The sequence below is a fragment of the Rhipicephalus microplus genome, chromosome 9 (assembly GCF_043290135.1).
Source record: "Rhipicephalus microplus isolate Deutch F79 chromosome 9, USDA_Rmic, whole genome shotgun sequence".
Lineage (NCBI taxonomy): Eukaryota > Metazoa > Arthropoda > Arachnida > Ixodida > Ixodidae > Rhipicephalus > Rhipicephalus microplus.
Window position 1 is genome coordinate 114,945,668 of NC_134708.1, and position 21,736 is coordinate 114,967,403.

The 21,736-nt window shown below is 52.5% G+C and overlaps 2 non-coding genes across 2 annotated transcripts; both read right to left on the reverse strand.

The window, feature by feature from the left end:
* Positions 1 to 12,883: 12,883 nt before the first annotated feature.
* On the reverse strand, positions 12,884 to 12,957 carry TRNAY-GUA (transfer RNA tyrosine (anticodon GUA)). The gene has a single exon. It is a non-coding gene; the product is annotated as a tRNA-Tyr (tRNA).
* An 8,471-nt stretch (positions 12,958 to 21,428) lies between these two features.
* Positions 21,429 to 21,502, reverse strand: TRNAY-GUA (transfer RNA tyrosine (anticodon GUA)). Its single transcript has one exon. It is a non-coding gene; the product is annotated as a tRNA-Tyr (tRNA).
* Positions 21,503 to 21,736: the final 234 nt, after the last annotated feature.

The window sequence follows — 21,736 nt, forward strand, 5'->3', positions numbered from 1 at the left end:
TCCCCGGAGACAGTCCTGCTCCACTCTCACCACCATCAGAACATATCTTCCAAGCTATCAGCCCAAAGAAAAAAGAGCAACACACCACTCCCGGAAGGGCTCGAACCTCCAACCTTTCAGTTAACAGCCAATCGCGCTAGTCATTTGCGCCACGGAGACAGTCGTGCTCCACTCTCACCACCATCAGAACATATCTTCAAAGCTATCAGCTTAAAGAAAAAAAGCGCCGCACCACAACCGGGTGGGTTCGAACCTCCAACCTTTCGGTTAACAGACGATCGCGCTAGCCAACCGCGCCACGGAGACAGTCCTGCTCCACTGTCACCACCATCAGAACATATCTTTAAAGCTATCATCCCATAGAAAAAAAAGCGCCGCATCACCACTGGGTGGGCTCGAACCTCCAACCTTTCGGTTAACGGCCGAACGCGCTTGCCAATTGCGCCACGGAGACGGTCTTGCTTCACTCTCACCACCATCATAACATATCTTCGAAGCTATCAGCCCAAAGAAAAAAAAGCAACACACCACTCCCGGGAGAGCTCGAACCTCCAACCTTTCGGTTAACAGCCGATGGCGCTAGCCGATTGCGCCACGGAGACAGTCATGCTCTACTCTCACAATGTCAGAACATTTCTTCAGAGCTATCCGCCCAAAGGAAAAAAAGCGCCGCACCACCACAGAGTGGGCTTGAACCTCCAACCTTTCGGTTAACAGCCGAACGTGCTAGCCAATTGCACCAAGCAGACAGTCGTGCTCTAATCTCACCACCGTTAGAAGATTTCTCCAAAGCTATCAGCGCAAAGAAAAAAGCAACACACCACTCCCGGGAGGGCTCGAAACTCCTACCTTTCAGTTAACTGCCGATCGCGCTAGCCTATTGCGCCACGGAGACAGTCGTGCTCCACTCTCACCACCATCAGAACATATCTTCAAAGCTATCAGCTTAAAAAAAAAGCGCCGCACCACCAACGGGTGGGTTCGAACCTCCAACCTTTCGGTTAACAGACGATCGCGCTAGCCAATTGCGCCACGGAGACAGTCCTGTTCAACTCTTACCACCATCAGAACATATCTTCAAAGCTATCAGCCCAAAGAAAAAAAGCAACACACCATTCCTGGGAGGGCTCGAACCTCCAACCTTTCGGTTAACAGCCGACCGCGCTAGCCAATTGTGCCACGGAGACAGTCCTGCTATCTTTCACCACCGTCAGAACATATCTTCAAAGCTATCAGCCCAAAAAAAAAGCGCCGCACCACCACGGGGTGGGCTCGAAACTCGAACCTTTCGGTTAACAGCCGATCGCGCTAGCCAATTGCGCCACGGAGACATACCTACTCCACTCTCACCACCACCAGAACATATCTTCAAAGCTAACATCCCATAGAAAAAAGCAACACACCACTCCCGGGAGTGCTCGAAACACCAACCTTTCGGTTAACAGCCGATCGCGCTAGCCAATTGCGCAACGGAGACAGTCCTGCCCCACTCTCACCACCATCAGAACATATCTTCAAAGCTATCAGCCCCCCCAAAACAAAAGCGCCGCACCACCACCGGGTGGGCTCGAAACTCCAACCTTTCGATAAACAGCCGATCGCGCTAGCCAATTGCGCCACAGAGACAGTACTGTTCCACTCTCACCACCATCAGAACATATCTTCAAAGCTATCAGCCCAAAGAAAAAAAATAACACACCACTCCCGGGCTGGCTCGAACCTCCAACCTTTCGGTTAACAGCCGATCGCGCTAGCCAATTGCGCCACGGAGACAGGCGGGCTCCACTCTCACACCGTCAGAACAATTTTTCAGAGCTACCCGCCCAAAGGAAAAAAAAGCGCAGCACCACCACCGAGTGGGCTTGAACCTCCAAACTTTCGGTTAACAGCCGATCGCGCTAGCCAATTGCGCCACGGAGACAGCCGTGGTCCACTCTCACGCCATCAGAACATTTCTTCAGAGCTATCCGCCCAAAGGAAAAAAAGCGCCGCACCACCACCGAGTGGGCTTGAACCTCCAACCTTTCGGTTAACAGCCGATCGCGCTAGCCAATTGGGCCACGGTGACAGTCGTGCTTCACTCTCACCACCATCAGAGCATATCTTCAAAGCTATCAGCCCAAAGAAAAAAAAGTGCCGCACCACCACCGGGTGGGCTGGCACCTCCAACCTTTCGGTTAACAGCCAATCGCGCTAGCCAATCGCGCCACGGAGACAGTCGTGCTCCACTCTCACCACCATCAGAACATATCTTAAAAGCTATCAGCGCAAAGAAAAAAGCAACACACCACTCACGGGAGGGCTCGAAACTCCAACCTTTCGGTTAACAGCCGATCGCGCTAGCCGATTGCGCCATGGAGACAGTCGTGCTCCACTTTCACCACCATCAGAACATATCTTCAAAGCTATCAGCGCAAAAAAAAAGCAACACACCACTCCCGGGAGGGCTCAAACCTCCAATTTTTTGGTTAACAGCCGAACGTGCTAGCCAATTGCACCACGAAGACAGTCGTGCTCCAATCTCACTACCGTTAGAACATTTCTCGAAAGCTATTAGCGCAAAGAAAAAAGCAACACACCACTCCCGGGAGGGCTCGAAACTCCAACCTTTCAGTTAACTGCCGATCGCGCTAGACGATTGCGCCACGGAGACAGTCGTGCTCCACTCTCACCACCATCAGAACATATCTTCAAAGCTATCAGCTTAAAGAAAAAAAGCGCCGCACCACAACCGGGTGGGTTCGAACCTCCAACCTTTCGGTTAACAGACGATCGCGCTAGCCAACCGCGCCACGGAGACAGTCCTGATCCACTGTCACCACCATCGGAACATATCTTTAAAGCTATCATCCCATAGAAAAAAAAGCGCCGCATCACCACCGGGTGGGCTCGAACCTCCAACCTTTCGGTTAACGGCCGAACGCGCTTGCCAATTGCGCCACGGAGACGGTCTTGCTTCACTCTCACCACCATCAGAACATATCTTCGAAGCTATCAGCCCAAAGAAAAAAAAGCAACACACCACTCCCGGGAGAGCTCGAACCTCCAACCTTTCGGTTAACTGCCGATGGCGCTAGCCGATTGCGCCACGGAGACAGTCATGCTCTACTCTCACAATGTCAGAACATTTCTTCAGAGCTATCCGCCCAAAGGAAAAAAAGCGCCGCACCACCACAGAGTGGGCTTGAACCTCCAACCTTTCGGTTAACAGCCGAACGTGCTAGCCAATTGCACCAAGCAGACAGTCGTGCTCCAATCTCACCACCGTTAGAAGATTTCTCCAAAGCTATCAGCGCAAAGAAAAAAGCAACACACCACTCCCGGGAGGGCTCGAAACTCCAACCTTTCAGTTAACTGCCGATCGCGCTAGCCTATTGCGCCACGGAGACAGTCGTGCTCCACTCTCACCACCATCAGAACATATCTTCAAAGCTATCAGCTTAAAAAAAAAGCACCGCACCACCAACGGGTGGGTTCGAACCTCCAACCTTTCGGTTAACAGACGATCGCGCTAGCCAATTGCGCCACGGAGACAGTCCTGTTCAACTCTTACCACCATCAGAACATATCTTCAAAGCTATCAGCCCAAAGAAAAAAAGCAACACACCATTCCTGGGAGGGCTCGAACCTCCAACCTTTCGGTTAACAGCCGACCGCGCTAGCCAATTGTGCCACGGAAACAGTCCTGCTATCTTTCACCACCGTCAGAACATATCTTCAAAGCTATCAGCCCAAAGAAAAAAAAGCGCCGCACCACCACGGGGTGGGCTCGAAACTCGAACCTTTCGGTTAACAGCCGATCGCGCTAGCCAATTGCGCCACGGAGACATACCTACTCCACTCTCACCACCACCAGAACATATCTTCAAAGCTAACATCCCATAGAAAAAAGCAACACACCACTCCCGGGAGGGCTCGAAACACCAACCTTTCGGTTAACAGCCGATCGCACTAGAATATTGCGCAACGGAGACAGTCCTGCTCCACTCTCACCACCATCAGAACATATCTTCAAAGCTATCAGCCCCCCCAAAACAAAAGCGCCGCACCACCACCGGGTGGGCTCGAAACTCCAACCTTTCGATAAACAGCCGATCGCGCTAGCCAATTGCGCCACGGAGACAGTACTGTTCCACTCTCACCACCATCAGAACATATCTTCAAAGCTATCAGCCCAAAGAAAAAAAATAACACACCACTCCCGGGCTGGCTCGAACCTCCAACCTTTCGGTTAACAGCTGATCGCGCTAGCCAATTGCGCCACGGAGACAGGCGGGCTCCACTCTCACACCGTCAGAACAATTTTTCAGAGCTATCCGCCCAAAGGAAAAAAAAGCGCCGCACCACCACCGAGTGGGCTTGAACCTCCAAACTTTCGGTTAACAGCCGATCGCGCTAGCCAATTGCGCCACGGAGACAGCCGTGGTCCACTCTCACCACCATCAGAACATATCTTCCAAGCTATCAGCCCAAAGAAAAAAGAGCAACACACCACTCCCGGGAAGGCTCGAACCTCCAACCTTTCAGTTAACAGCCGATCGCGCTAGTCAATTGCGCCACGGAGACAGTCGTGCTCCACTCTCACCACCATCAGAGCATATCTTCAAAGCTATCAGCCGAAAAAAAGCGCCGCACCATCACCGGGTGGGCTCGAACCTCCAACCTTTCGGTTAACAGACGATCGCGCTAACCAATCGCGCCACGGAGACAGTCGTGCTCCGCTCTCACCACCATCAGAACATATCTTCAAAGCTATCAGCGCAAAGAAAAAGCAACGCACAACTCCCGGGAGGGCTCGAAACTCCAACCTTTCGGTTAACAGCCGATCGCGCTAGCCAATTGCGCCACGCAGACAGTCCTGTTCCACTCTCACCACCATCAGAACGTATCTTCAAAGCTATCAGCCCAAAGAAAAAAAAGCAACACATCACTCCCGGGAGGGCTCGAACCTCCAACCTTTCGGTTAACAGCCGATCGCGCTAGCCAATTGCGCAACGAAGACAGGCCTGCTCCACTCTCACCACCATCAGAACATATCTTCAAAGCTATTAACCCCCCCAAAACAAAAGCGCCACACCACCACCGGGTGGGCTCGAAACTCCAACCTTTCGATAAACAGCCGATCGCGCTAGCCAATTGCGCCACGGAGACAGTCTTGTTCCACTCTCACCACCATTAAAACATATCTTCAAAGCTATCAGGCCATAGAAAAAAAGCGCCGCACCACCACCGGGTGGGCTCGAACCTCCAACCTTTCGGTTAACAGACGATCGCGCTAGCCAATCGCGCCACGGAGACAGTCGTGCTCCACTCTCACCACCATCAGAACATATCTTAAAAGCTATCAGCGCAAAGAAAAAAGCAACACACCACTCACGGGAGGGCTCGAAAGTCCAACCTTTCGGTTAACAGCCGATTGCGCTATCCGATTGGGCCATGGAGACCGTCGTGCTCCACTTTCACCACCATCAGAACATATCTTCAAAGCTATCAGCGCAAACAATTAAGCAACACACCACTCCCGGGAGGGCTCAAACCTCCAATTTTTTGGTTAACAGCCGAACGTGCTAGCCAATTGCACCACGAAGACAGTCGTGCTCCAATCTCACTACCGTTAGAACATTTCTCGAAAGCTATCAGCGCAAAGAAAAAAGCAACACACCACTCCCGGGAGGGCTCGAAACTCCAACCTTTCAGTTAACAGCCGATCGCGCTAGACGATTGCGCCACGGAGACAGTCGTGCTCTACTCTCACCACCATCAGAACATATCTTTAAAGCTATCAGCTTAAAGAAAAAAAGCGCCGCACCACAACCGGGTGGGTTCGAACCTCCAAGCTTTCTGTTAACAGACGATCGCGCTAGCCAATCTCGCCACGGAGACAGTCCTGCTCCACTGTCACCACCATCAGAACATATCTTCAAAGCTATCATCCCATAGAAAAAAAAGCGCCGCATCACCACCGGGTGGGCTCGAACCTCCAACCTTTTGGTTAACGGCCGAACGCGCTTGCCAATTGCGCCACGGAGACGGTCTTGCTTCACTCTCACCACCATCAGTACATATCTTCGAAGCTATCAGCCCAAAGAAAAAAAAGCAACACACCACTCCCGGGAGGACTCGAACCTCCAACCTTTCGGTTAACAGCCGATGGCGCTAGCCAATTGCGCCACGGAGACAGTCATGCTCTACTCTCACACCGTCAGAACATTTCTTCAGAGCTATCCGCCCAAAGGAAAAAAAGCGCCGCACCGCTCACGGGAGGGCTCGAAACTCCAACCTTTCGGTTAACAGCCGATCGCGCTAGCCGATTGCGCCATGGAGACAGTCGTGCTCCACTTTCACCACCATCAGAACATATCTTCAAAGCTATCAGCGCAAAAAAAAGCAACACACCACTCCCGGGAGGGCTCGAAACTCCAACCTTTCAGTTAACTGCCGGTCGCGCTAGCCTATTGCGCCACGGAGACAGTCGTGCTCCACTCTCACCACCATCAGAACATATCTTCAAAGCTATCAGCTTAAAGAAAAAAAGCGCCGCACCACCAAATGGTGGGTTCGAACCTCCAACCTTTCGGTTAACAGACGATCGCGCTAGCCAATCGCGCCACGGAGACAGTCCTGCTCCACTGTCACCACCATCAGAACATATCTTCAAAGCTATCAGCCCAAAGAAAAAAAAGCGCCGCAAACACCACAGGGTGGGCTCGAAACTCCAACCTTTCGATTAACAGCCGATGGCGCTAGCTAAGTGCGCCACGGAGACAGTCCTGTTCCACTCTCACCACCATCAGAACATATCTTCAAAGCTATCAGCCCATAGAAAAAAAGGCGCCGCACCACCACCGGGTGGGCTCGAACCTCCAACCTTTCGGTTAGCGGCCGCACGCGCTAGCCAATTGCGCCACGGAGACAGTCCTGGTCAACTCTTACCACCATCAGAACATATCTTCAAAGCTATCAGCCCAAAGAAAAAAAAGCAACACACCATTCCTGGGAGGGCTCGAACCTCCAATCTTTCGGTTAACAGCCGACCGCGCTAGCCAATTGTGCCACGGAGACAGTCCTGCTATCTTTCACCACCGTCAGAACATATCTTCAAAGCTATCAGCCCAAAGAAAAAAAAGCGCCGCACCACCACGGGGTGGGCTCGAAGCTCGAACCTTTCGGTGAACAGCCGATCGCGCTAGCCAATTGCGCCACGGAGACATACCTACTCCACTCTCACCACCACCAGAACATATCTTCAAAGCTAACATCCCATAGAAAAAAAAAGCGCCGCATCACCACCGGGTGGGCTCGAACCTCCAACCTTACGGTTAGCAGCCGATCGCGCTAGCCAATTGCGCCACGGAGACAGTCCTGCTCCGTCTCATCACCATCAGAACATATCTTCAAAGCTATCAGCCTAAAGAAAAAAAGCGCCGCACCACCACCAGGTGGGCTCGAACCTCCAACCTTTCGGTTAACAGACGATCGCGCTAGCCGATCGCGCCACGGAGACAGTCGTGCTCCGCTCTCACCACCATCAGAACATATCTTCAAAGCTATCAGCGCAAAGAAAAAAGCAACACACCACTCCCGGGAGGGCTCGAAACACCAACCTTTCGGTTAACAGCCGATCGCGCTAGCCAATTGCGCAACGGAGACAGTCCTCATCCACTCTCACCACCATCAGAACATATCTTCAAAGCTATCAGCCCCCCCCAAAACAAAAGCGCCGCACCACCACCGGGTGGGCTCGAAACTCCAACCTTTCGATAAACAGCCGATCGCGCTAGCCAATTGCGCCACGGAGACAGTCCTGTTCCACTCTCACCACCATTAGAACATATCTTCAAAGCTATCAGGCCATAGAAAAAAAGCGCCGCACCACCACTGGGTGCGCTCGAACCTCCAAACTTTCGGTTAACAGACGATCGCGCTAGCCAATCACGACACGGAGACAGTCCTGCTATACTCTCACCACCATCAGAACATATCTTCAAAGCTATCAGCCCAAAGGAAAAAAAGCGCCGCCCCACCACCGGGTGTGCTCGAAACTCCAACCTTTCGGTTAACGGCCGAACGCGCTTGCCAATTGCGCCACGGAGACGGTCTTGCTTCACTCTCACCACCATCAGTACATATCTTCGAAGCTATCAGCCCAAAGAAACAAAAGCAACACACCACTCCCGGGAGTGCTCGAACCTCCAACCTTTCGGTTAAGAGCCGATGGCGCTAGCCAATTGCGCCACGGAGACAGTCATGCTCTACTCTCACACCGTCAGAACATTTCTTCAGAGCTATCCGCCCAAAGGAAAAAAAGCGCCGCACCACTCACGGGTGGGCTCGAAACTCCAACCTTTCGGTTAACAGCCGATCGCGCTAGCCGATTGCGCCATGGAGACAGTCGTGCTCCACTTTCACCACCATCAGAACATATCTTCAAAGCTATCAGCGCAAAAAAAAGCAACACACCACTCCCGGGAGGGCTCGAAACTCCAACCTTTCAGTTAACTGCCGGTCGCGCTAGCCTATTGCGCCACGGAGACAGTCGTGCTCCACTCTCACCACCATCAGAACATATCTTCAAAGCTATCAGCTTAAAGAAAAAAAAGCACCGCACCACCAACGGGTGGGTTTGAACCTCCAACCTTTCGATAAACAGCCGATCGCGCTAGCCAATTGCGCCACGGAGACAGTCCTGTTCCACTCTCACCACCATTAGAACATATCTTCAAAGCTATCAGGCCATAGAAAAAAAGCGCCGCACCACCACCGGGTGGGCTCGAACCTCCAAACTTTCGGTTAACAGACGATCGCGCTAGCCAATCTCGCCACGGAGACAGTCCTGCTATACTCTCACCACCATCAGAACATATCTTCAAAGCTATCAGCCCATAGAAAAAAAGGCGCCGCACCACCACCGGGTGGGCTCGAACCTCCAACCTTTCGGTTAGCGGCCGCACGCGCTAGCCAATTGCGCCACGGAGACAGTCCTGTTCAACTCTTACCACCATCAGAACATATCTTCAAAGCTATCAGCCCAAAGAAAAAAAAAGCAACACACCATTCCTGGGAGGGCTCGAACCTCCAACCTTTCGGTTAACAGCCGACCGCGCTAGCCAATTGTGCCACGGAGACAGTCCTGCTATCTTTCATCACCGTCAGAACATATCTTCAAAGCTATCAGCCCCCCCAAAACAAAAGCGCCACACCACCACCGGGTGGGCTCGAAACTCCAACCTTTCGATAAACAGCCGATCGCGCTAGCCAATTGCGCCACGGAGACAGTCCTGTTCCACTCTCACCACCATTAGAACATATCTTCAAAGCTATCAGGCCATAGAAAAAAAAAGCGCCGCACCACCACCGGGTGGGCTCGAACCTCCAAACTTTCGGTTAACAGACGATCGCGCTAGCCAATCGCGCCACGGAGACAGTCCTGCTATACTCTCACCACCATCAGAACATATCTTCAAAGCTATCAGCCCAAAGGAAAAAAAGCGCCGCACCACCACCGGGTGGGCTCGAAACTCCAACCTTTCGGTTAACAGCCGATCGCGCTAGCCGATTCCGCCACGGAAACAGTCCTGCTCCACTCTCACCATCACCAGAACATATCTTCAAAGCTATCAGCCCAAAGAAAACAAAGCGCCGCACCACCACCGGGTGGGCTCGAAACTCCAACCTTTTGGTTATTAGCCCATCGCGCTAGCCAATAGCACCATGGAGACAGGCCTGCTCCACTCTCATCACCATCAGAACATATCTTCAAAGCTATGAGCGCAAAGAAAAAGCAACGCACCACTCCCGGGAGGGCTTGAAACTCCAACCTTTCGATTAACAGCCGATCGCGCTAGCCGATTGCGCCACGGAGACCGTCCTGCTCCACTCTCACCACCATCAGAACATATCTTTAAAGCTATCAGCCTAAAGAAAAAAAAGCGCCGCATCACCACGGGGTGGGCTCGAAACACCAACCTTTCGGTTAACAGCCGACCGCGCTAGCCAATTGTGCCACGGAAACAGTACTGCTATACTCTCACCACCATCAGAACATATCTTCAAAGCTATCAGCCCAAAGGAAAAAAAGCGCCGCACCACCACCGGGTGGGCTCGAAACTCCAACCTTTCGGTTAACAGCCGATCGCGCTAGCCGATTGCGCCACGGAGACAGTCCTGCTCCACTCTCACCACCATCAGAACATATCTTCGAAGCTATCAGCCCAAAGAAAAAAAGCAACACACCACTCCCGGGAGGGCTCGAACCTCCAACCTTTCGGTTAACAGCCAATCGCGCTTGCCAATTGCGCCACGGAGACAGTCGTCCTCCACTCTCACCACCACCAGAACATATCTTCAAAGCTATCAGGCCATAGAAAGAAAGCGCCGCACCACCACCGGGTGGGCTCGAACCTCCAAACTTTCGGTTAACAGACGATCGCGCTAACCAATCGCGCCACGGAGACAGTCGTGCTCCACTCTCACCACCATCAGAACATATCTTCAAAGCTATCAGCGCAAAACAAAAGCGCCGCACCACCACCGGGTGGGCTCGAAACTCCAACCTTTCGATAAACAGCCGATCGCGCGAAGCCAATTTCGCCACGGAGACAGTCCTGTTCCACTCTCACCACCATTAGAACATATCTTCAAAGCTATCAGGCCATAGAAAAAAAGCGCCGCACCACCACCGGGTGGGCTCGAACCTCCAAACTTTCGGTTAACAGACGATCGCGCTAGCCAATCGCGCCACGGAGACAGTCCTGCTATACTCTCACCACCATCAGAACATATCTTCAAAGCTATCAGCCCAAAGGAAAAAAAGCGCCGCACCACCACCGGGTGGGCTCGAAACTCCAACCTTTCGGTTAACAGCCGATCGCGCTAGCCGATTGCGCCACGGAAACAGTCCTGCTCCACTCTCACCATCACCAGAACATATCTTCAAAGCTATCAGCCCAAAGAAAAAAAAGCGCCGCACCACCACCGGGTGGGCTCGAAACTCCAACCTTTTGGTTATTAGCCCATCGGGCTAGCCAATAGCGAAATGGAGACAGTCCTGCTCCACTCTCATCACCATCAGAACATATCTTCAAAGCTATCAGCCCAAAGAAAAAAAAGCGCCGCACCACCACGGGGTGGGCTCGAAACACCAACCTTTCGGTTAACAGCCGACCGCGCTAGCCAATTGTGCCACGGAGACAGTACTGCTATACTCTCACCACCATCAGAACATATCTTCAAAGCTATCAGCCCAAAGGAAAAAAAGCGCCGCACCACCACCGGTTGGGCTCGAAACTCCAACCTTTCGGTTAACAGCCGATCGCGCTAGCCGATTGCGCCACGGAGACAGTCCTGCTCCACTCTCACCACCATCAGAACATATCTTCGAAGCTATCAGCCCAAAGAAAAAAAGCAACACACCACTCCCGGGAGGGCTCGAACCTCCAACCTTTCGGTTAACAGCCAATCGCGCTAGCCAATTGCGCCACGGAGACAGTCGTCCTCCACTCTCACCACCACCAGAACATATCTTCAAAGCTATCAGGCCATAGAAAGAAAGCGCCGCACCACCACCGGGTGGGCTCGAACCTCCAAACTTTCGGTTAACAGACGATCGCGCTAACCAATCGCGCCACGGAGACAGTCGTGCTCCACTCTCACCACCATGAGAACATATCTTCAAAGCTATCTGCGCAAAGAAAAAGCAACGCACCACTCCCGGGAGGGCTCGAAACTCCAACCTTTCGGTTAACAGCCGATCGCGCTAGCCAATTGCGCCACGCAGACAGTCCTGTTCCACTCTCACCACCATCAGAACGTATCTTCAAAGCTATCAGCCCAAAGAAAAAAAAGCAACACATCACTCCCGGGAGGGCTCGAACCTCCAACCTTTCGGATAACAGCCGATCGCGCTAGCCAATTGCGCAACGGAGACAGTCCATCTCCACTCTCACAACCATCAGAACATATCTTCAAAACTATCAGCCCCCCCAAAACAAAAGTGCCGCACCACCACCGGGTGGGCTCGAAACTCCAACCTTTCGATAAACAGCCGATCGCGCTAGCCAATTGCGCAACGAAGACAGTCCTGCTCCACTCTCACAACCATCAGAACATATCTTCAAAGCTATCAGCCCCCCCAAAACAAAAGTGCCGCACCACCACCGGGTGGGCTCGAAACTCCAACCTTTCGGTTAACAGACGATCGCGCTAGCCAATCGCGCCATGGAGACAGTCGTGCTCCACTCTCACCACCATCAGAACATATCTTCAAAGCTATCAGCGCAAAGAAAAAAGCAACACACCACTCACGGGAGGGCTCGAAACTCCAACCTTTCGGTTAACCGCCGATCGCGCTAGCCGATTGCGCCATGGAGACAGTCGTGCTCCACTTTCACCACCATCAGAACATATCTTCAAAGCTATCAGCGCAAAGAAAAAACCAACACACCACTCCCGGGAGGGCTCAAACCTCCAATTTTTTGGTTAACAGCCGAACGTGCTAGCCAATTGCACCACGAAGACAGTCGTGCTCCAATCTCACTACCGTTAGAACATTTCTCAAAAGCTATCAGCGCAAAGAAAAAAGGAACACACCACTCCCGGGAGCGCTCGAAACTCCAACCTTTCAGTTAACAGCCGATCGCGCTAGACGATTGCGCCACGGAGACAGTCGTGCTTTACTCTCACCACCATCAGAACATATCTTCAAAGCTATCAGCTTAAAGAAAAAAAGCGCCGCACCACAACCGGGTGGGTTCGAACCTCCAACCTTTCGGTTAACAGACGATCGCGCTAGCCAATCGCGCCACGGAGACAGCCCTGCTCCACTGTCACCACCATCAGAACATATCTTCAAAGCTATCATCCCATAGAAAAAAAAGCGCCGCATCACCACCGGGTGGGCTCGAACCTCCAACCTTTCGGTTTACAGCCGAACGCGCTTGCCAATTGCGCCACGGAGACAGTCTTGCTTCACTCTCACCACCATCAGAACATAACTTCGAAGCTATCAGCCCAAAGAAGAAAAAGTAACACCCCACTCCCGGGAGGGCTCGAACCTCCAACCTTTCGGTTAACAGCCGACCGCGCTAGCCAATTGTGCCACGGAGACAGTCCTGCCATCTTTAACCACCGTCAGAACATATCTTCAAAGCTATCAGCCCAAAGAAAAAAGAGCGCCGCACAACCACGGGGTGGGCTCGAAACTCGAACCTTTCGGTTAACAGCCGATCGCGCTAGCCAATTGCGCCACGGAGACATACCTCCTCCACTCTCACCACCACCAGAACATATCTTCAAAGCTAACATTCCATAGAAAAAAAAGCGCCGCATCACCACCGGGTTGGCTCGAACCTCCAACCTTTCGGTTAGCAGCCGATCGCGCTAGCCAATTGCGCCACGGAGACAGTCCTGCTCCGCTCTCAACACCATCAGAACATATCTTCAAAGCTATCAGCCTAAAGAAAAAAAGCGCCGCACCACCACCGGGTGGGCTCGAACCTCCAACCTTTCGATTAACAGCCGATCGCGCTAGCCAATTTCGCCACGGAGACAGTCCTGCTCCACTCTCACCATCATCAGAACATATCTTCAAAGCTATTAACCCCCCCAAAACAAAAGCGCCACACCACCACCGGGTGGGCTCGAAACTCCAACCTTTCGATAAACAGCCGATCGCGCTAGCCAATTGCGCCACGGAGACAGTCTTGTTCCACTCTCACCACCATTAAAACATATCTTCAAAGCTATCAGGCCATAGAAAAAAAGCGCCGCACCACCACCGGGTGGGCTCGAACCTCCAACCTTTCGGTTAACAGACGATCGCGCTAGCCAATCGCGCCACGGAGACAGTCGTGCTCCACTCTCACCACCATCAGAACATATCTTAAAAGCTATCAGCGCAAAGAAAAAAGCAACACACCACTCACGGGAGGGCTCGAAAGTCCAACCTTTCGGTTAACAGCCGATTGCGCTATCCGATTGGGCCATGGAGACCGTCGTGCTCCACTTTCACCACCATCAGAACATATCTTCAAAGCTATCAGCGCAAACAATTAAGCAACACACCACTCCCGGGAGGGCTCAAACCTCCAATTTTTTGGTTAACAGCCGAACGTGCTAGCCAATTGCACCACGAAGACAGTCGTGCTCCAATCTCACTACCGTTAGAACATTTCTCGAAAGCTATCAGCGCAAAGAAAAAAGCAACACACCACTCCCGGGAGGGCTCGAAACTCCAACCTTTCAGTTAACAGCCGATCGCGCTAGACGATTGCGCCACGGAGACAGTCGTGCTCTACTCTCACCACCATCAGAACATATCTTTAAAGCTATCAGCTTAAAGAAAAAAAGCGCCGCACCACAACCGGGTGGGTTCGAACCTCCAAGCTTTCTGTTAACAGACGATCGCGCTAGCCAATCTCGCCACGGAGACAGTCCTGCTCCACTGTCACCACCATCAGAACATATCTTCAAAGCTATCATCCCATAGAAAAAAAAGCGCCGCATCACCACCGGGTGGGCTCGAACCTCCAACCTTTTGGTTAACGGCCGAACGCGCTTGCCAATTGCGCCACGGAGACGGTCTTGCTTCACTCTCACCACCATCAGTACATATCTTCGAAGCTATCAGCCCAAAGAAAAAAAAGCAACACACCACTCCCGGGAGGACTCGAACCTCCAACCTTTCGGTTAACAGCCGATGGCGCTAGCCAATTGCGCCACGGAGACAGTCATGCTCTACTCTCACACCGTCAGAACATTTCTTCAGAGCTATCCGCCCAAAGGAAAAAAAGCGCCGCACCGCTCACGGGAGGGCTCGAAACTCCAACCTTTCGGTTAACAGCCGATCGCGCTAGCCGATTGCGCCATGGAGACAGTCGTGCTCCACTTTCACCACCATCAGAACATATCTTCAAAGCTATCAGCGCAAAAAAAAGCAACACACCACTCCCGGGAGGGCTCGAAACTCCAACCTTTCAGTTAACTGCCGGTCGCGCTAGCCTATTGCGCCACGGAGACAGTCGTGCTCCACTCTCACCACCATCAGAACATATCTTCAAAGCTATCAGCTTAAAGAAAAAAAGCGCCGCACCACCAAATGGTGGGTTCGAACCTCCAACCTTTCGGTTAACAGACGATCGCGCTAGCCAATCGCGCCACGGAGACAGTCCTGCTCCACTGTCACCACCATCAGAACATATCTTCAAAGCTATCAGCCCAAAGAAAAAAAAGCGCCGCAAACACCACAGGGTGGGCTCGAAACTCCAACCTTTCGATTAACAGCCGATGGCGCTAGCTAAGTGCGCCACGGAGACAGTCCTGTTCCACTCTCACCACCATCAGAACATATCTTCAAAGCTATCAGCCCATAGAAAAAAAGGCGCCGCACCACCACCGGGTGGGCTCGAACCTCCAACCTTTCGGTTAGCGGCCGCACGCGCTAGCCAATTGCGCCACGGAGACAGTCCTGGTCAACTCTTACCACCATCAGAACATATCTTCAAAGCTATCAGCCCAAAGAAAAAAAAGCAACACACCATTCCTGGGAGGGCTCGAACCTCCAATCTTTCGGTTAACAGCCGACCGCGCTAGCCAATTGTGCCACGGAGACAGTCCTGCTATCTTTCACCACCGTCAGAACATATCTTCAAAGCTATCAGCCCAAAGAAAAAAAAGCGCCGCACCACCACGGGGTGGGCTCGAAGCTCGAACCTTTCGGTGAACAGCCGATCGCGCTAGCCAATTGCGCCACGGAGACATACCTACTCCACTCTCACCACCACCAGAACATATCTTCAAAGCTAACATCCCATAGAAAAAAAAAGCGCCGCATCACCACCGGGTGGGCTCGAACCTCCAACCTTACGGTTAGCAGCCGATCGCGCTAGCCAATTGCGCCACGGAGACAGTCCTGCTCCGTCTCATCACCATCAGAACATATCTTCAAAGCTATCAGCCTAAAGAAAAAAAGCGCCGCACCACCACCAGGTGGGCTCGAACCTCCAACCTTTCGGTTAACAGACGATCGCGCTAGCCGATCGCGCCACGGAGACAGTCGTGCTCCGCTCTCACCACCATCAGAACATATCTTCAAAGCTATCAGCGCAAAGAAAAAAGCAACACACCACTCCCGGGAGGGCTCGAAACACCAACCTTTCGGTTAACAGCCGATCGCGCTAGCCAATTGCGCAACGGAGACAGTCCTCATCCACTCTCACCACCATCAGAACATATCTTCAAAGCTATCAGCCCCCCCCAAAACAAAAGCGCCGCACCACCACCGGGTGGGCTCGAAACTCCAACCTTTCGATAAACAGCCGATCGCGCTAGCCAATTGCGCCACGGAGACAGTCCTGTTCCACTCTCACCACCATTAGAACATATCTTCAAAGCTATCAGGCCATAGAAAAAAAGCGCCGCACCACCACTGGGTGCGCTCGAACCTCCAAACTTTCGGTTAACAGACGATCGCGCTAGCCAATCACGACACGGAGACAGTCCTGCTATACTCTCACCACCATCAGAACATATCTTCAAAGCTATCAGCCCAAAGGAAAAAAAGCGCCGCCCCACCACCGGGTGTGCTCGAAACTCCAACCTTTCGGTTAACGGCCGAACGCGCTTGCCAATTGCGCCACGGAGACGGTCTTGCTTCACTCTCACCACCATCAGTACATATCTTCGAAGCTATCAGCCCAAAGAAACAAAAGCAACACACCACTCCCGGGAGTGCTCGAACCTCCAACCTTTCGGTTAAGAGCCGATGGCGCTAGCCAATTGCGCCACGGAGACAGTCATGCTCTACTCTCACACCGTCAGAACATTTCTTCAGAGCTATCCGCCCAAAGGAAAAAAAGCGCCGCACCACTCACGGGTGGGCTCGAAACTCCAACCTTTCGGTTAACAGCCGATCGCGCTAGCCGATTGCGCCATGGAGACAGTCGTGCTCCACTTTCACCACCATCAGAACATATCTTCAAAGCTATCAGCGCAAAAAAAAGCAACACACCACTCCCGGGAGGGCTCGAAACTCCAACCTTTCAGTTAACTGCCGGTCGCGCTAGCCTATTGCGCCACGGAGACAGTCGTGCTCCACTCTCACCACCATCAGAACATATCTTCAAAGCTATCAGCTTAAAGAAAAAAAAGCACCGCACCACCAACGGGTGGGTTTGAACCTCCAACCTTTCGATAAACAGCCGATCGCGCTAGCCAATTGCGCCACGGAGACAGTCCTGTTCCACTCTCACCACCATTAGAACATATCTTCAAAGCTATCAGGCCATAGAAAAAAAGCGCCGCACCACCACCGGGTGGGCTCGAACCTCCAAACTTTCGGTTAACAGACGATCGCGCTAGCCAATCTCGCCACGGAGACAGTCCTGCTATACTCTCACCACCATCAGAACATATCTTCAAAGCTATCAGCCCATAGAAAAAAAGGCGCCGCACCACCACCGGGTGGGCTCGAACCTCCAACCTTTCGGTTAGCGGCCGCACGCGCTAGCCAATTGCGCCACGGAGACAGTCCTGTTCAACTCTTACCACCATCAGAACATATCTTCAAAGCTATCAGCCCAAAGAAAAAAAAAGCAACACACCATTCCTGGGAGGGCTCGAACCTCCAACCTTTCGGTTAACAGCCGACCGCGCTAGCCAATTGTGCCACGGAGACAGTCCTGCTATCTTTCATCACCGTCAGAACATATCTTCAAAGCTATCAGCCCCCCCAAAACAAAAGCGCCACACCACCACCGGGTGGGCTCGAAACTCCAACCTTTCGATAAACAGCCGATCGCGCTAGCCAATTGCGCCACGGAGACAGTCCTGTTCCACTCTCACCACCATTAGAACATATCTTCAAAGCTATCAGGCCATAGAAAAAAAAAGCGCCGCACCACCACCGGGTGGGCTCGAACCTCCAAACTTTCGGTTAACAGACGATCGCGCTAGCCAATCGCGCCACGGAGACAGTCCTGCTATACTCTCACCACCATCAGAACATATCTTCAAAGCTATCAGCCCAAAGGAAAAAAAGCGCCGCACCACCACCGGGTGGGCTCGAAACTCCAACCTTTCGGTTAACAGCCGATCGCGCTAGCCGATTCCGCCACGGAAACAGTCCTGCTCCACTCTCACCATCACCAGAACATATCTTCAAAGCTATCAGCCCAAAGAAAACAAAGCGCCGCACCACCACCGGGTGGGCTCGAAACTCCAACCTTTTGGTTATTAGCCCATCGCGCTAGCCAATAGCACCATGGAGACAGGCCTGCTCCACTCTCATCACCATCAGAACATATCTTCAAAGCTATGAGCGCAAAGAAAAAGCAACGCACCACTCCCGGGAGGGCTTGAAACTCCAACCTTTCGATTAACAGCCGATCGCGCTAGCCGATTGCGCCACGGAGACCGTCCTGCTCCACTCTCACCACCATCAGAACATATCTTTAAAGCTATCAGCCTAAAGAAAAAAAAGCGCCGCATCACCACGGGGTGGGCTCGAAACACCAACCTTTCGGTTAACAGCCGACCGCGCTAGCCAATTGTGCCACGGAAACAGTACTGCTATACTCTCACCACCATCAGAACATATCTTCAAAGCTATCAGCCCAAAGGAAAAAAAGCGCCGCACCACCACCGGGTGGGCTCGAAACTCCAACCTTTCGGTTAACAGCCGATCGCGCTAGCCGATTGCGCCACGGAGACAGTCCTGCTCCACTCTCACCACCATCAGAACATATCTTCGAAGCTATCAGCCCAAAGAAAAAAAGCAACACACCACTCCCGGGAGGGCTCGAACCTCCAACCTTTCGGTTAACAGCCAATCGCGCTTGCCAATTGCGCCACGGAGACAGTCGTCCTCCACTCTCACCACCACCAGAACATATCTTCAAAGCTATCAGGCCATAGAAAGAAAGCGCCGCACCACCACCGGGTGGGCTCGAACCTCCAAACTTTCGGTTAACAGACGATCGCGCTAACCAATCGCGCCACGGAGACAGTCGTGCTCCACTCTCACCACCATCAGAACATATCTTCAAAGCTATCAGCGCAAAACAAAAGCGCCGCACCACCACCGGGTGGGCTCGAAACTCCAACCTTTCGATAAACAGCCGATCGCGCGAAGCCAATTTCGCCACGGAGACAGTCCTGTTCCACTCTCACCACCATTAGAACATATCTTCAAAGCTATCAGGCCATAGAAAAAAAGCGCCGCACCACCACCGGGTGGGCTCGAACCTCCAAACTTTCGGTTAACAGACGATCGCGCTAGCCAATCGCGCCACGGAGACAGTCCTGCTATACTCTCACCACCATCAGAACATATCTTCAAAGCTATCAGCCCAAAGGAAAAAAAGCGCCGCACCACCACCGGGTGGGCTCGAAACTCCAACCTTTCGGTTAACAGCCGATCGCGCTAGCCGATTGCGCCACGGAAACAGTCCTGCTCCACTCTCACCATCACCAGAACATATCTTCAAAGCTATCAGCCCAAAGAAAAAAAAGCGCCGCACCACCACCGGGTGGGCTCGAAACTCCAACCTTTTGGTTATTAGCCCATCGGGCTAGCCAATAGCGAAATGGAGACAGTCCTGCTCCACTCTCATCACCATCAGAACATATCTTCAAAGCTATCAGCCCAAAGAAAAAAAAGCGCCGCACCACCACGGGGTGGGCTCGAAACACCAACCTTTCGGTTAACAGCCGACCGCGCTAGCCAATTGTGCCACGGAGACAGTACTGCTATACTCTCACCACCATCAGAACATATCTTCAAAGCTATCAGCCCAAAGGAAAAAAAGCGCCGCACCACCACCGGTTGGGCTCGAAACTCCAACCTTTCGGTTAACAGCCGATCGCGCTAGCCGATTGCGCCACGGAGACAGTCCTGCTCCACTCTCACCACCATCAGAACATATCTTCGAAGCTATCAGCCCAAAGAAAAAAAGCAACACACCACTCCCGGGAGGGCTCGAACCTCCAACCTTTCGGTTAACAGCCAATCGCGCTAGCCAATTGCGCCACGGAGACAGTCGTCCTCCACTCTCACCACCACCAGAACATATCTTCAAAGCTATCAGGCCATAGAAAGAAAGCGCCGCACCACCACCGGGTGGGCTCGAACCTCCAAACTTTCGGTTAACAGACGATCGCGCTAACCAATCGCGCCACGGAGACAGTCGTGCTCCACTCTCACCACCATGAGAACATATCTTCAAAGCTATCTGCGCAAAGAAAAAGCAACGCACCACTCCCGGGAGGGCTCGAAACTCCAACCTTTCGGTTAACAGCCGATCGCGCTAGCCAATTGCGCCACGCAGACAGTCCTGTTCCACTCTCACCACCATCAGAACGTATCTTCAAAGCTATCAGCCCAAAGAAAAAAAAGCAACACATCACTCCCGGGAGGGCTCGAACCTCCAACCTTTCGGATAACAGCCGATCGCGCTAGCCAATTGCGCAACGGAGACAGTCCATCTCCACTCTCACAACCATCAGAACATATCTTCAAAACTATCAGCCCCCCCAAAACAAAAGTGCCGCACCACCACCGGGTGGGCTCGAAACTCCAACCTTTCGATAAACAGCCGATCGCGCTAGCCAATTGCGCAACGAAGACAGTCCTGCTCCACTCTCACAACCATCAGAACATATCTTCAAAGCTATCAGCCCCCCCAAAACAAAAGTGCCGCACCACCACCGGGTGGGCTCGAAACTCCAACCTTTCGGTTAACAGACGATCGCGCTAGCCAATCGCGCCATGGAGACAGTCGTGCTCCACTCTCACCACCATCAGAACATATCTTCAAAGCTATCAGCGCAAAGAAAAAAGCAACACACCACTCACGGGAGGGCTCGAAACTCCAACCTTTCGGTTAACCGCCGATCGCGCTAGCCGATTGCGCCATGGAGACAGTCGTGCTCCACTTTCACCACCATCAGAACATATCTTCAAAGCTATCAGCGCAAAGAAAAAACCAACACACCACTCCCGGGAGGGCTCAAACCTCCAATTTTTTGGTTAACAGCCGAACGTGCTAGCCAATTGCACCACGAAGACAGTCGTGCTCCAATCTCACTACCGTTAGAACATTTCTCAAAAGCTATCAGCGCAAAGAAAAAAGGAACACACCACTCCCGGGAGCGCTCGAAACTCCAACCTTTCAGTTAACAGCCGATCGCGCTAGACGATTGCGCCACGGAGACAGTCGTGCTTTACTCTCACCACCATCAGAACATATCTTCAAAGCTATCAGCTTAAAGAAAAAAAGCGCCGCACCACAACCGGGTGGGTTCGAACCTCCAACCTTTCGGTTAACAGACGATCGCGCTAGCCAATCGCGCCACGGAGACAGCCCTGCTCCACTGTCACCACCATCAGAACATATCTTCAAAGCTATCATCCCATAGAAAAAAAAGCGCCGCATCACCACCGGGTGGGCTCGAACCTCCAACCTTTCGGTTTACAGCCGAACGCGCTTGCCAATTGCGCCACGGAGACAGTCTTGCTTCACTCTCACCACCATCAGAACATAACTTCGAAGCTATCAGCCCAAAGAAGAAAAAGTAACACCCCACTCCCGGGAGGGCTCGAACCTCCAACCTTTCGGTTAACAGCCGACCGCGCTAGCCAATTGTGCCACGGAGACAGTCCTGCCATCTTTAACCACCGTCAGAACATATCTTCAAAGCTATCAGCCCAAAGAAAAAAGAGCGCCGCACAACCACGGGGTGG